Genomic DNA, 9,641 nt, shown 5'->3' on the forward strand with positions numbered 1-9,641 from the left:
ACAGGAGGGAGTGGCGAGAAAGGGAGTGATATGAGGAAGAAAGACTGAAGCAGAGAGGCTCTGGGAGAAGGAGAATGGAGCACCAAGGAGAGATACTGGGGGTAGGAGAATTGAGAGTTAGGGAGAGAGGCCGATGTGGTAGAAAGAAACCGAGGGGGAGAGGTAGAAACAGACCAGGAGGAGGGTTGTCTGCGTGAGTCGAGGGATGTGCGTTGGGGAGAGTGATTTGGGATGGGAAGACAAATCGGAGTAACGAGGTAACGAGGAAAATGGGCAGAGACCCAGAACAGAGATGATGATGATGATTACTGTTGTTGTTGTTATTATTATTATTATTATTATTATTATTATTATTATTATTGTTAGTAGTTGTAGTAGTATAAACATGCGATTGTACTGGAGTAAATGCAAAGGAGATTCAACATATATTTTGCTCCGATGGAGATTTTTTTAGAAATCAGGAAAACGACATTCGCTCCTTGATGCAGACTGGACATTGGGGTTATCCGTAGAAATTTCCACAATTGTGAACAGAATACACGAATTTTCTGGCGTTATTTTTTTCATAACAGGTTTTTCTAATAGCAAGGACAAGTGTAACCTTTACTGTAAGTTTGCCTGGACTGTTGATTTTCTTTTTCGTTTCATTCTTGTGCAGAAGATAAAACTAACAAATGAGTTGCATTCCTGCCGATTTGGTCCTCAATATCGTCAGACCCTGACCCGCTCTGTTAGTACCGAAAGCGCAGCGGCGGAAACGAAAGAGGGAATATTGTTAAAACATAAATATAAAAGGTAAGATTAGATTAATTTTTGATTAGAGGTGGAAGTCGCGGATTCTGGACTCCGAAGGATCTGTTTCCGTGTTGTGTGTCTGTCCGTTTTATTCTCACCACTGCCATTTACACCGAGTGACCGCCAGATTTGCAGTATCAAGAACGAAATCACGGAGACCGCCTCTGAGAAGAACTTAGATATTTTGTTTATTAATTAGTTGAATAATTGACGTGAGTGGATAGTTCGCTGCGCTGATGAACTGCTCTCTGAACTTGGACTGAGTTATCCCATTAATATTCGTGTTTGTGCAGCAAATTAATGTCATGAGCATGTGTCCGGAGTGTAGAAATACGTACTCCGATTCGTTGTAATTATTTTGATCCAGTCCGGCGATGGTGTTATAAAGGAATTCGGCAACACTCACCGACCACAGGATGATGAAGCTGCCGGAGATGGTGAGAAGTAAGTTCACAGACCTCCTCCTGCTCTCCATCTCCGGGTCACTGCGGTTCTTCGCCTTGCTCTGACCCCTCAGCCTCTTACGGACGCGACTAGTCACTAAAATGTGTCTGACTGTTAGAGAGTTGAACAGTAGTATTAACACGAACCGGAGTAATGGCACTACAACGGTAGTAAGCCAGTCATATCTCAACCACCCGGGATCCGTATCGTTGCTGGGCTTTGGAATACAGTCCCAGGGTATATTGTCAATCACTTTCGTAGGGTGGTATGTAAGGAAATTTGGCACATTATAAAAGCAGAACAGAAGGCCGGTTGTTGCCAGAACCACAACCGCAGTTTTCCCAGTGCAATACATTGCTTTCCGCTTCTGGCAACAGATGGCGACAAACCGATCAAACTTAAAAGTGACAGTGAACCAGACAGAACAGTCTGTGGCTGAAAATCCTAGACAGAAATCACACTGCATACCGGGGTGATGTCCAGGAGAGTCCCGGGGAAGTAATAATAACTGATCCTCCACAATATGACCCGAAAGATGATGGTTAGTCGATCCGTCATCGCCATGGCTACCAGGTAGCGAGGGGTGCAGGTGGAGAGGCCGCATTATCCCCGGGACAAGATCGTAATAGCCACTAAGTTCACTGAGGAAACAGCAGAGAGATAGAGTGCATTATTGTTTCGCCTTTCCATGGGTCTCAGGGCAAGGATAACCTGGACAATGAGAACAATTGCACTTTGCAGATAACTCATTTTTGGATGTTGACAAGTGTAAAGCGAGAATGACCGATGTCTGAAGCGCGTAACTGCTGGGTGAACGGGTACGGAACGCTGTTTGAGAAGGAAGCATTGTCAATTGATGGCCAAGGGAGCTATGGGAAAATCAATATAAATTTCCCATCAAAGGTACTCGAGTAGCGTGTAAAGCCTGGATACCTCGGCAACTGTCTCAACGACGCCGATTCCCGAGTTCTCGTCACTTATGTTCTGGCAAACTCCACATAGAGCCAAGGCCTGCTCCCTCCGTCTCTGTTCACTTCCAAAGTTCTATGTTGAAGACAATTTTATTTCCTGCAGTTGCATGTCTTATTCTCGCTTCTTTTGTATTCTGCAACTACATTTCTTCGTGGTTCCTTCACACTATATCAATGGATCTTAACAGAAAGTTTCAGTTTTCGCTTTTAAAGATTTTGCCTGACCCGCTGAAATTTAAAATATTTTGCACGTTGGTGATTAAACCATGTAATTTTCAAAGGAAAGCCAATGTAGATACTTCAAAACATTTGTCACTTTTAGGGGTTGCTCCAAATTTCTGCAGCATTTTACTAAATGCTTCGATGCTTTTTCTTCGAGAGCGGAGTATCGCCTTTACCCGGTCTGACCTCCCACGGACACTGCTGGGTTGACTCTTACTTCTTTCTTCAGCTGACGAATAATAGGGCGTGGAAACAAATCCTGGTACACTAAAACGCACACAGACCCTATATGAATTTTGAAAACTCCCGATATTTCGGAGTCTAACTCAGAAGTGTAGTCTATCGCTCTCTTCTGATTTTCACCGGGGTTTCGCTTCCCGTGTTCCTTTGAAGGTCGCAGCAGTTTCTTAAAACACCGTGCAATACATTAAAATTTAAATTTAATACATGTACAGTATCGCCATTGACGCGGATAACACCAATTAACCCGTAAAGGTTCCGAGCGCAGTTTACCGGAGTTTACTTTGACAGCGGCTTTGCACTGACAAATCAAAACTGCCAGCTCTGAATCCACAAAATGAATCCGTCTCTCCGAACTTCCACTGCACATCTGTGTCAACAGCCGGTTCATTTTCAGCTGACACCACAGATAAATCTGCAAGGGAATTTCTGAAAAAAAAACACGATGTTTAGACACAGTGCTTGCATCGATACAGCAACATCACAACTTTGTCGGTAACTGAACGAAATCACAGACCAGGCACACAGGGCTGCAAATGATAGTTCGCCGATATTCTTACCAGAAACACCGATAACGGCTACGGTCAAGTAATATGTCTTTCTCACACGGTAAAATGTTTGAAGCATGCTGTGTGAAATTCAGCCTGTCTTCTAGCTGCCCGCGATCTCGCTGAAGAAACTTTAAGCTGATGAATCTCCACGGTCATTCATACTCGCTCCAGCACACTGAATATTCAGTGCTACATAAGGCTGACGGGCCTTACAACAGCTGGTATAAAAATAAGAATGATGTCATTCAATTAAAATCCCAATTGTGATGAGGTATGGAGAGCTTGAGACGAAATTACAAAATCACAAAGATGAAGAAATGACATGCGAGAAGTCAGTGAATGTTGTTGCGAAGGATCACATCTCGGTTGCATGGTACTCATTGTTGATCTTGTCCATTCCTTGGTTCCACGGACTTTGTCATCATAGACCAATGCTCTACTGTTAGTCATCTGTTCCGTTTGACTGGCAATAAAACACAAGAAAAATTAAGACAGAGATTGATAAGTATCCGAGTAGCCAGGCCATCAAAGGTTATGGTGAGAAGGCGTGGGAGTGGGAATAAATGGGAGAATGGATCAGTTCATAATAAAATGGCGGAGCAGACTCGATGGACCGAATGGCCGACTTCTGCTCCTTTGTCTTATGGTCTTATGGTCTTATGGTTATTTGTGTGCTCTTGGTGAGAGTAAGAGTTCGGCACAGACTAAAAGGGCCGGGATGGCCTGTTTCCGTGCTGTAATTGTTATATGTTTATAGTATTACACAGTAATATAGCCTTAAACCAATAAAGCGTCCACGCTTACCATACCACCATAAGAACATGAGACGTAGGAGCAGAATTAGGCCATTCAGCACTGCCATATCATTTAATGCCCTGTCCAATCAGGAAACTCTCACCTTCTGCTTTAAATATACCCACAGACTTGGCCTCCGCTGCAGTGTGTGACAGAACATTCCGCAGACTCACTACTCTCTGGCTAAAGAAAAAAATATCCTGCTTACCTCTATTCTAAAAGATCGCCCTTCAAATCTGAGGCTGTGCCCGCTAGTTCTGGATACCCCCACCATAGGAAACTCCCCTCCACAACTACCTTGTCTAGTCCTTTCAGTATTCGGTGGGTTTCAATGCGTGGTAACTTCTGCCTGACGTTATCTGGATACCCCCACCATAGGAAACTCCTCTCCACAACTACCTTGTCTAGTCCTTTCAGTATCCGGTGGGTTTCAATGCGTGGTAACTTCTGCCTGACGTTATCCTTGCTGTTGATGCTTGTTGAACACGGGGTTCCTGCTCACACTTGTAAGATAAAGAACTGCAACGAAGTGTCCATTGCTATCACGGAAATCCAGAAATTGTTCAGCGACAGCACGGTAAATCTCACCTCCAGTGCTGGATCAGACTGCAGCTTACGCTTCCTCTGCCATCAAAGTCAAGTTCTCAGCATGAGCAGAAGATCCAGAGAAACGGACCCTACCCAGTCGGACACTTGTTGGAAGGGAGGAAAATGCTGACCATTTTGTCCCGGATTTGTAATGGATTGTGAGAACGGCTGAGGAAATCGTCTGGGGCTGCGGTCACCGAGACCTCGACATTATCAAAGGCAACTCGCATTAGTCCTGCTGTTCTACAGTGTCTTCGACCTCATACCGTCAGGCACAACGTACCACGGGCTAAGAACAACGATTGTTCGGCTGGGTAACATCTTCTTCGCCCTGTGAGACTTCTGAACAGCTATTTGGCATCCATTAGACATTATTTATGGCAATGTATTTAGTGTTATTCACACATGTTTAACTATATGTTGTACCGGATATGCACTTAATGTCAACTTGTACAGTATATCTCCAGGATATATGTTTACTCTCTGGTAATATTATTGTGGTAACAATATTTTATGCCTTGTATGTGTATAGATTTTGTGTTTCGCAGCTTGGTTCCAGATAAAAAGTTGATTCGTTTAGATGTGTACATGTTTATGGTTAACTGGCAGTAAATTTTAAGCTGAACTTGAATGATAAGTTTGAAGAGATTTATGTGAGAACAAGTGGCAGGAATGGTACTCGGATGCACGATTGCAAAGCAGAATGGATTCCCAGTCCATCGTTTTAACCTCACCACCACCTCGAAGCTTATTCCGTGTTCTGTATTTCTTCAGAACACACACATTCTCCATTTATGTTCCGCGCATGTGTTTCATGTTCTATGTCTATTGATATTGTACGCCCATGTTCAGCAACATTCATGAATATGGATATGGAAAGGTTCGAGAGATATGGGCCAAACACAGGAAAATGAAAGTAGCTATCACAGGCCCCTTAGGCGCTGTGGTCGTTTTGAGCAGAAGTGTCCTACTCCATGCACAGTAGCTCAGAGAACCTGTGAGTATACTGTATAGTGGAAACATATAAAATTATTTTAAATTAACAAAGTCCAGTTGTTTTCTTTTCACACAATTTGACTTCACGTAAACAGACGTTATAGGAATTCACCAGCTGATTCTAAAATAGGAACTTTTCATGGATTGGGCAGTCACGATAAGGCGGCAGCTAAATACTATTGGCAATTTCCAAATAATCTGACCGTGTGGCTTGATGGATAAGGCGTCTGATTTCGGCTCTTGATGTGAGATTATCAGAAGATTGCAAGCTCGAATCCTGTAACAGTGGCTAACCAGAAGGTCATGGCTACTTGCATCGATTTTGAAGTGTCACGCGCCGTGAATAAGATGACTGGGTTACTCCGCCTTCCTGGGAAAAGTAACCAAATATCGCGTCTTCCTTTCACGCAGTATTTAATTTTATATATTTTATCTGTGATATATTTAGGAAAACACCCTCATAAACAACACGTTCGAGCTCCCTCAGCTGCTGATTGGAAGGCGAAGTGTGGTGCACATTCACAGGTCAGGCCGCAGTAGAGGAAACAAATGAACTTCTTAACTATTGGGAAAGGAGTTTTAACGCACGTTTCCCTTCCATCAGCACTGTGCGCGGGGACGGTCCTGATTGAGATGCAAAGAATTCTAACTGGAATCCAGAAACATGGTTACTTTTCAAGGAAGGACGATCGGAGATGTATGAGTTCAGTGTGAGGTGTGAGACCACTGTGTTTCCGTGTATCTTATCCCAGTCCCGCTGTGAAACTGTGAGAAATATCACTTTGCTGAGAGTATTTCAAACAATGATAATGTATCCCACGTTTACACCATATGCGGAACTAATCGTGTAAAGTTAGTTAACATCGTCAACACTTTCTGTGGGACCTTTCAAAACATCTCGTCTTCTCTAAAGGCAATCCTAAACTTTTTTTTTTAATCCAAACTGCTCGCACCAAGTCCATTTGATTCCATTCTCAGCTTCTCTGTCAAAACGAGCGACATCTCATTCTAAACAGTAGTAGCAACCTGGAAAAAAAAATGTTTTCTCGGATCCCATCCCCGGAAACTTGAAAGCACATTAATCCTTTGATTGGCTGTGGTAATGAAATTAACCACAAGTTCATCCACCATGGCCAGGATAGATCAGTGGTCTAAAATTTTGTATTTAGATCGCAGTTTCCACTGGAGAGGTAGTTTCCAATCCAGAACGAGGGGTCACAGTTTGAGGATAAGGGGGAAGCCTTTTAGGACTGAGATTAGGAAAAACTTCTTCACACAGAGAGTGGTGAATCTGTGGAATTCTCTGCCACAGGAAACAGTTGAGGCCAGTTCATTGGCTATATTTAAGCGGGAGTTAAATATGACCCTTGTGGCTACGGGGATCAGGGGGTATGGAGGGAAGGCTGGTGCAGGGTTCTGAGTTGGATGATCAGCCATGATCATAATAAATGGCGGTGTAGGCTCGAAGGGCCGAATGGCCTACTCCTGCACCTATTTTTTATGTTTCTATGTTTCTATCCATGACAGTTCGGCATTCTTCCTCCCTTCCGTTCTTTGTTTTCTTCATTTTACACCCAATTCTGCTGAAGGAATTTATCTGTCATTCAGCAGATATCTCTATCATGTTGTTTTTCACGATCTTCTCTTTTTCCCCTCGGCTGTTAGCAAGACATGAAACATCCTTCACACACTCTCTCATTCCATCTCCATACTATTTTTTACCCAAACAGCAATGTGGTGATGGCATCGGCCATAACAAGCATACTCAATGTGGAGTGGGGCAAAGTGTATGGTAGGTTGTACAGTTTGAATGGGAACCTTCTTGTGAATTTTGACTTCGATGGACTGAAAAGAGATAAATACAGATAGTAAATTCGGAAGGTGACGTGGCATGAGTTGAAAGGTCACGTGACGGAACAATGCTTGTCAGTGAAAGGATAATCAAAGTAACTCACCAGAATGTGAGACGAACTTGCGAAATACACACAACATGCTGGAGGAACTCAGCAGACCAGGCAACATCTCTGGAAAAGAGTACAATCGACGTGTGAATATTCGCCCTGAATAAAGTTCTTACTGTGTGCCATTTATCAAACGACTCTGCTGTTCATGAAACAAATACTTCTGTACACCCGCCTGAAATCATTCTAATTATCAGCCGTCCACCAGCCGCCGGGGCAGGGAATCGCTGAGCATCACCCTGTGCAAGAAAAATATGGTCGGAATTGAGTTTTAAACACACGTCCCTTGTTTGGGTCCCTTCCACTGGCAAACGCATTCTGACGTGCACTATATCAGGATCCGTTATATTCTAATTTTGACTGAATCAAGTAGCGAATACTCGTAATCTCATAGGAATACGGGCCTAACATATTTTGACATCAGGCTCTCCTCTCAACAGCGGAAAGGACAATGAGTTTTCTACCAATTGACTTTAAATGGCTTCGTAGTTCAGCTGTGACGCAATCTGCGAACGTGGGCTCGTTGGTCTAGTGGTATGATTCTCGCTTCGGATGAATAAGCATACAATATGCGAGAGGTCCCGGGTTCAAATCCCGGACGAGCCCCGTTATTGGATATTATCAGCGATTTGCTTCACTATTTCTGAATTGACGCACGAGATAATTGGCTGCATGAAAAAGAAACACTGAAGAAGGAATTGGAAATAGTTTTTAAGGCAGGGAAGTTTGAAGTATCACATTTTGGAGTGTCAAACCAGCTGCGTATTCATTCTATGAATGGTAGAGCACCGGGGAGTGCAAATCAGCAGGGAGTGAGAGTGGTAGACGGGCATAGTTTGCTGAAACCCGTCTCATATGCAGAGAGACTGTGGGAAAGGTGTTGGGCACGCTGGTCTTAGGAGGTCAGTGTTGGAGTTGGGAGATTGCGTTGCTGTTACACTCTATTGTGGAAATAGGTGTAAAATGGAAAGAGCACAGACAGTCTTTGGAAAACGATGGATCTGCATGTCGACGAGCGCTGTAGACAATTATGTGGAAGAACAAGAAATTGGCAAGTGATTTTACATTGCTTAAACTCTTCTCTTTTTCTGACCAGGACACAAGCGCCTCTAACTTGCATACAATATCGGCATATACATTTCCTAGGGTTTCAAATCGGTGCGACCAGAAATTAGGTGTCAAAAGAAACCGCTCACTCCGGTCACATTATTTTGCCAAACGCTTGGAATTTAGAGAGCTGCAATTTTAACACTGAATTCACTTTCTCTGATCCAGATTGAGAGTCTCAATTCTGATCTTCACCAAGTGAAGTCTGGTCAAGTCAAGTCACTTTTTATTGTCATTTCAACCATAACTGCTGATACAGAACATAGTAAAAATGAGACAACGTTTTCCAGGACCATGGTGCTACATGAAACAATACATAAACTACACTGAACTACGTAAGAAAAAAACACAAAAACTACACTAGACTACAGACCTATCCAGGGCTACATAAAATGCACAACACAGTGCAGGCACTACATTTAATAATAATAAATAATAAATAAGACAGTAGATACAGTAGAGGGTATAGAAGGTTGGTGTAAAGCCAGGCTCTGGGTATTGAGGAGTCTGATAGCTTGGGGGAAGAAACTGTTACATAGTCTTGTCGTGAAAGCCCGAATGCGTCGGTGCCTTTTTCCAGATGGCAGGAGGGAGAAGAGTTTATATGAGGGGTATGTGGGGTCCTTCATAATTCTGTTTGCTTTGCGGATGCAGCGTGTGATGTAAATGTCTGTGATGGCGGGAAGAGAGACCCCGATGATCTCAGCTGTCCTCACCATCGGCTGCAGGGTCGTGCGATCCGAGATGGTACAATTTCTGATCCAAGCCGTGATACAGCTGCTCAGGATGCTCTCAATACAACCTCTGTAAAATGTGGTGAGAATGGGGTTGGGGGTGGTGATATGGACTTTTCTTAGCCTTCGCAGAAACTAGAGACGCTGCTGGGCTTTCCTTGCTACAGAGCTGGTGTTGAGGGACCAGGTGAGATTCTCCGCCAGGTGAACACCAAGAAATTTGGTGCTCTTACCGAT

At 43.5% G+C, this 9,641-nt stretch overlaps 1 non-coding gene across 1 annotated transcript; it reads left to right on the forward strand.

Annotated features, from left to right (window-relative positions):
- Positions 1-8,080: 8,080 nt before the first annotated feature.
- trnap-cgg (transfer RNA proline (anticodon CGG)) lies at positions 8,081-8,169 on the forward strand. Its single transcript is given in 2 exon segments — positions 8,081-8,116; positions 8,134-8,169. It is a non-coding gene; the product is annotated as a tRNA-Pro (tRNA).
- The last annotated feature ends 1,472 nt before the right edge of the window (positions 8,170-9,641 follow it).

Source organism: Mobula birostris, chromosome 13 (assembly GCF_030028105.1).
Source record: "Mobula birostris isolate sMobBir1 chromosome 13, sMobBir1.hap1, whole genome shotgun sequence".
Lineage (NCBI taxonomy): Eukaryota > Metazoa > Chordata > Chondrichthyes > Myliobatiformes > Myliobatidae > Mobula > Mobula birostris.